The 6,986-nt window shown below is 40.8% G+C and overlaps 1 pseudogene; it reads left to right on the forward strand.

The window, feature by feature from the left end:
- Nucleotides 1–3,565, forward strand: part of LOC103588901 — a 28,402-nt pseudogene extending 24,837 nt beyond the window's left edge.
- The last annotated feature ends 3,421 nt before the right edge of the window (nt 3,566–6,986 follow it).

The raw sequence follows: 6,986 nt of genomic DNA on the forward strand, positions 1-6,986 counted from the left end.
AGGTAGGCAATTCAGACCACTATTAACACAAGGAGAGGGGTGCCCTCTTGACCACCCACTACGTGGCAGAGGGTGAGGCTGTGAGTGACCATGTGGCCATCCTTGTATCAGGAAAGCTAAGGTGAGTGTCTGTGCAGAGCCAGCACTTGACTGCCATGTTCTTGCAGAGAGAATATCAGTTTGCTGTGAACAGCTGATGCTCTTCCGCTCTTTAATCTGTGATTAAACACCTTCGTCTGCATTTGGGATCGAGGAAGAAATTGAGACAAATATTTTTTCTTCCAGTTCTTCTTTCTCTTCCCTGGACTAGGGGTATCAGTTCCATTCAACATCTGAAAAGCAATTTTGGTAAAGATTATTTACTAGAAATAAAAGCAAAAGAACTCACTCAGGTGGAGCCTCTCCACAGAGAGATTTTGAAGCTTTTTCTGCAGGCTGCTTGGCAGGTAAGGTAAAGGACATTTTTGGCTTGGGTGACAAGTATAAGGGTTTTCCAGTATTAGCATTGTTTAGTCTTGTAGAAGTCTGTACAGGAAGAGAAAGGCTGAGCTGACTTGATGATTACAAAACAAGCTTTTTGAAGGTTGCAAGGATGTAATTTTTTTTTTCCCTTTTTGTCTTTTTTTGTGACCGGCAACGGATCGCAACCCCCAGTGTCGCGCCCGCACCGGACCGGGACCGGGACCGGCCACGGGATCGCAACCCTCAGTTGTTGCTCCCGCCCCTCGCTCAGCCAGTGAGCAGCCGGTCTGCATGTGGGATCCGAACCCTCGGCGGGAGCGCCACTGCGCTTCCCAAGCGGCGCACTATAGCAGTGCGCCACCGGGCTGGCCCGGATGTAATTTTTTTTTAAAGACAGCAATTGAAAAGTTATTTTCAGTGAGTGTTTTAGACCTTGGAAAAGGTGGATTGTGTGTGTGTGTGTGTGTGTGTGTGTGTGCACGTGTGCGCGCACACATAAATGGTGGAATGGCTTAGAGATTAAGAACAAAGCACAGACAAACTAACCCATTAACTTAATGTATTTTTTAGAATAGACAGTAAAAATCTTGTATTAACCCGTAGCATTTTACCAAATATAACAAAGCATCAAGACCTCCATAATACAGANCATAAATGGTGGAATGGCTTAGAGATTAAGAACAAAGCACAGACAAACTAACCCATTAACTTAATGTATTTTTTAGAATAGACAGTAAAAATCTTGTATTAACCCGTAGCATTTTACCAAATATAACAAAGCATCAAGACCTCCATAATACAGACCCACGTACTTGAGAGAGATTGATTCTATCCTAAATTATTGGATTATAAATTGTCTGATTCTCCCTATGGTTCTCTTAAAATTGTGTGTGTTCAGCCATGAGTTACAAGCACGAATAACCAAACCCACATGGATAGCAGAACGAGGCTGAATTTAATTGCAAGATACACAGGACTTTCTTATACACTATTTCTATTCATATTTTTTAATAATTACTGAACATGTACTATAAGCTAGGGGGAGCTATGTATAGAGTAGTCAGTAAAACAGGCGAGGTTCTTATGGTGCTTACAACTTTGTGAGGTGAGGATATTTAACAAATGAAGATACAGACATGAGGGATCTTCAAAAAGTTCGTGGAAAGATTCATATTATCTTTTAATTCATTTTTTCACAAACCTTTAGAAGTATCCTTTTAAATGAGGAAATGGCATTGAGGTAGAACTTTAAGGATGAGCAGAGTTTGGCCAGCTAAAGAGTGGGGATAAGCGACGCTCTTTTGAGGAAACAGTATGTGTAAAGAACTTAAGTCAAGAATGAACTCTGCACATGCGAAAGATGAAAGAAACTTACATAGCTGATGTGTAAAGAGATATCCAAGTGGAGATGCCAAAATACAGAGATGTAGGCCTGTGGCTCAGAAGAGAAGTGAGAGGTCATTGTGATCTGGTCTGGCAATAAATAAGGTGGGGCATTTTTACCATGTGGAAGACCATTAAGCCAGGAGAATAGCTGAGATCAAGAAGGGAAATGGAGGGCCGGCCCGGTGGCGCACTGCTACAGTGTGCCACTTGGGGGTGCTGCGGTGCTCCCGCCGAGGGTTCGGATCTCACATACAGACCGGTTCCCGCTCACTGGCTGAGCGAGGGGCGGGCACAGCGGCGAGGGTTGCGATCCCGTTGCCGGTCCGGTCCGGTGCGGGCGCGACACTGAGGGTTGCGGTCCGTTGCTGGACACGAAAAAAGACAAAAGACAAAAAAAAAGAGAAGGGAAATGGAAAGGGGAGAGAGTCTAGGATGGACTCCAGGAACTCTCAGCTTTGAGATGGGATTGAGGAAGAAAATAAATCTTCTTCCTGTGAGGAAACTGCCATCACCACAACAACCACCATATCAACAAATGCTAAAGAGTATCTGGAACAGCAGTGTCCATTAGAATTTCTGTGATGATGGAAATGTCCCATATCTGTGCTGTCCAGTGTGGTAGCCACTACTCACAATGTGGGTACTGGGAACTTCAAATGTGGCTAATATGACCAAGAATTTGAATTTTAAATTTATTTATTTTTGTCAACTTAAATTTAAATAGTCACATGTACCTAGTACCTACCCTATTAAACAGTGAAGGCTTAGAGAGTTAGAAGGAAAATCGTAAAAGTGTGGTTGTCTCAGAAGCCGAGAGACAGAGTGCTTTAAGGAGGATGTGTACAATTGTATTTAATGCTTTTGAAAAGTCTAAAACATAAGGAGTGAAGACTGTTCATGGGATTCTACAACATAGAGTTCATGTATGAACTTATTTGGCGAGGCAATCTGGAAGTGAACGAAGATTTTTTTTAACAGGAGCGAGCTCAACAGGTTTTAATTCTTATAGGAGAAATTGAAAAATAAAGGCAGAGGGGAAAAATCAACGCAAAGTCTCCAGAAAGATTTGCTTTGGGGAGTAAGAGATATAATAAGAAAGATAGCACAGGCCGAGTATGAAAGATTCTTTATCAGAGTTATTTTTCAGAATTTATCATTAATATTAAATTAGGAGCAACCAGACTTTTTTTGTTATAATTTTCTTATGACTAAAGATAACTTATTTGACTCAGATTCATGTTTTATCAAATCAGACTACCTTTTTATTTAAAGAAACTTTAAAAAATTATTCTGTGGGCCGGCCCAGTGGCGCACTGGATAGTGCGCTGCTTGGGAAGCGCGGCGGCGCTCCGTCCAAGGGTTCGGATCCCACATGGAGACCGGTTCCCGCTCACTGGCTGAGCGAGGCGCGGGAGCAACGCTGAGGGTTGCGATCCCGTTGCCGGTCCCTGGTCCGGTACGGGGGCAACACTGAGGGTTGCGATCCATTGCCGGACAAGGAAAAAAAAAAAAAGACAAAAAAAAAAAAAAAATTATTCTGCTATTTTGGTTCTTAATTCCTCTGCAATATTATAATATTGAAATGAGGTGATAAATCTTACTTTTTTATCCTTCCAGATATTCCTCTTTGATGGCATATATATTACCTGTGGAGGGTGTTTGCCCTCTATCTCAGGCCTTTTTCAAATTAGAGGCAAGAAAGTTTGGAAATATTTAAATAAGACTTNTGCAATATTATAATATTGAAATGAGGTGATAAATCTTACTTTTTTATCCTTCCAGATATTCCTCTTTGATGGCATATATATTACCTGTGGAGGGTGTTTGCCCTCTATCTCAGGCCTTTTTCAAATTAGAGGCAAGAAAGTTTGGAAATATTTAAATAAGACTTCATGTATTGGTTGCATATTTTCATGTAGAATACATACTATGTAGATTCAAGTAGACAGTTAAATAATCAATCAAAACCTGGAAAACCTCCAGTGGAATAGTTTCAAAAATCTTGAAGGAAATTGAGTGGTGACCCTAGATGTAGCCTTGCTCCACCTGATTCTTCCTGTGCTGGTAAGAAAGCAGATAAGTCAGGTCACTGTATCCTGGAGGATTGAAACAGGGTACCAGGGCTGTTTCTTACCATGGTCCAGTGCACGGTGTTTAAGGATAATTATCATAATGTTGTCCCGTATAATACCAAGTTGGGTTGAGCTTTTAGGGTCTCTATATTTATGAAAGCCAGTAGTACCAGGAGCAAACATATGGAGTCAATGATTGTAGGACTGAATGAAGGTCAGAGAAGGAAAACACTGAGGGGTGAGATGTAGCAAGTCAGGCCTGAGGAGGGGCATCTGAACCAGTTCCAGAGACACTGACCCGAGCTCACAGTGGATATTTATAAAGTCTTGGCATGTATAAATGTGGGATTTGTTAAAAGGGGGCCAGCATGGAGTAGACACCTCCATAGATTTATAAATAATGGATAAACTATACTCAGTAGTTGATTTGGAGTCCAAAACAGATTTATGTAAAGAACCAATGGTAGAACACTGAAATAGGACACAAGGAGCTTTTTAGAGAGAAAGTGTACTGGAAATTGAATACCTTCATGCACGGTTATCATTTGATTAACCATATCAGTATTGTTCTTTAATTTATCCTTCAAGGGAAGGATCAGCCATTAAGTATCAAGCCATTAAGGATCAAGAATTGCCCTTGCGGTTAGATTTTTTGATGGCAAGGAATAGACATTCAATCAGGCTAGCTCAAAGATGGAGCTTTTAGAGTAAGGATTCACATGGTAAGAAAAGATACAAGAATCCAAGAGCAGAGAGGGCTTTAGGGTTTACTCAGCCATTATCTATAGTCATGAAATTCTAGGAACCCAAGTAGCAGAAAGTCTTAGATTGCCACCTCGGTGTCCCTCTTTGGCTCTCTCCTTGTCTTTGTGCAGTTCTGTGCTCTGCTAGTGTTCCCACCATGGCTGACTTCTCCACCCTTTACTCTTTTCTTTTTAATTGATCATGCATATTCATGAGGTACAAAGCTGACCGTCACCACCTGTGCCCAAGATGTGATGAACAGATCAATACTAGCAGCACACCCGTTACTACAAATTGCAATTATTCCCTGTGTCCCCCACCCAACCTCTCTCCAATTCCCCTCTCCCTCTCCACCTCCACCCCTGGAAACCCTTGGTATGTTCTCTCTCTCTGCAAGTCCAGCTCATCACTGTGTTCTTTCTTGTTTTCCTTCTTTCTCTCTTAGCTCCCACTTATGAGTGAGGACATGTGGTATTTTTCACTCTGTGTCTGGCTTATTTCACTTAACATAATTTTCTCCAGGATCATCCATATTGCTGCAAATGGTAGTATTTCATTCTTATAGCTGAGTAGTATTCTATAGTGTATAAATACCACATTTTCCTTATCCAGTCACCCATCAATGGATGTTTAGGTTGGTTCCATATCTTGGCCATTGTAAATAGAGCTGTGATGAACATGGGAGTGCAGGTATCTCTTCAACAATACCCAGTAGTGGGATTGCTGGTGCCTACGGTAGATCTATCTATAGTTGTTTGAGAGACCCTCATACTGTTTTCCATAGTGGATCGGATTTAGCTCAAGGGGTTACTTCCTCACGCCATGCTTCCCAGTCCACCTACTACTCTTTAAGGCAGTTATACTTCCTTGAGCTATGTGCTTACTTAGATTTTGCTTATGTACAAAGTAGGCTTTTTCATGGCTCTCCTGACGTTGTGGCCTGTCTCTGTGCATTCTTTTAGCTTCAGCCTCCGCTGCTAACTGCTAGATTCTCTTCGTATGTTCTGGTTTAAATTCCTTAACAGAAGTCACCTCAGTTCATCTCCCTTTTCCCAGAGCTTCCCTTCTTCAGGTAACTTAATGGTCACTATCCCAGGCAATGAAATGAAGGATTGGGGTGAGTCCACTCCAGGCTCAATCAATTGGAGATCAGAGAATGAGAAACACAATCATCCTTACCCAGGGAACAGCCTGTGAATTTTGCTTCAACAAGAAGGAGTGGCAAAGATACTTATTCCCAGAACAACTCTTTTTTAGAGAAAGTGAAAAGAAATCCCCACCCTTGATTCTAAGAATAGGACAAGTATTCTAGCTGGAGTGAGATAACATCCCATGTTAATTGCTGTGTGGTCCAGAAAATATATTGCCTCTGTTATACATGTATGTGTACATATGTTTATATACTTGTGTGTGTAATCAAATTGAAAAAAGTGGTTATCCTAGATGATAGAGAGGAACTTTAGTTTTATCAGTAATGTTTTAAATTTCTTAGAAAACTGTGTATTAATTGCATAATTAAAGCCTGTAAAGAAATACATTTATTTTGCTATAAGAGGAATTTTCTATCCTTTGATTACCACACTTTTTTGGTTGATTTAGTTTAGTGGTTCTCAACTGGGGATGATTTTGTGTTCTTCCCCCTCCCTCCCCAGCCCCTCTCCAGGGACGTTCGGCAGTATATAGAGATGTTTTGGCTGTCTCAATTGGAAAGTGCTACTGACATCTAGTGCGTACAGGCTAGGTATGCTGCTAAACATCCTACGATCCATAGGACACTCCCCCACACCTTCCACAATGTAGAATTGTTTCATTCAAAATATTGATAGTGCTGATATTGAGAAACCCTAATTTTGTTTAGCCACATGATTAAGTGGTTCGGTTTGATTACTCCACGTCTAGCATTTAAAACTGGCTTTTATTCCTATTACAGTCTGCTTTTTAAAATAAGCCTTTTTCCAGGTTCTAATAGCTCAACCAGAGAAGAAGTTGCTTGTTTTAAGGTTTGCTTTATATTTGTGATGGTTTATCACAATTAGCCAAAAAAAGGAACTCAAAAAAGTAATGCCTTTTACTTTCCACAAATGTTCTCATTCCTGTCAAATAGGGATTTGCCTTGACCGAAAATGACGCAACAAGGTTTTATATTTCTTCTAATGCACTTAGCTGGATTAGCTTTTGCAGTGCTATCAGATAAAAGGACTTCCTCTAACAGATTTGGTTAGCTGCTTTGAGTAGAGCATTCTGGACTTTAACTTTGTATATTTTCTAATGCTGTGAGTAACAATCATACAGCTTTGCTGCTGTTTCATTCATTAAGCCCTT

Source organism: Galeopterus variegatus, unplaced genomic scaffold (genome assembly GCF_000696425.1).
Source record: "Galeopterus variegatus unplaced genomic scaffold, G_variegatus-3.0.2 Scaffold625, whole genome shotgun sequence".
Taxonomy (NCBI): Eukaryota; Metazoa; Chordata; class Mammalia; order Dermoptera; family Cynocephalidae; genus Galeopterus; species Galeopterus variegatus.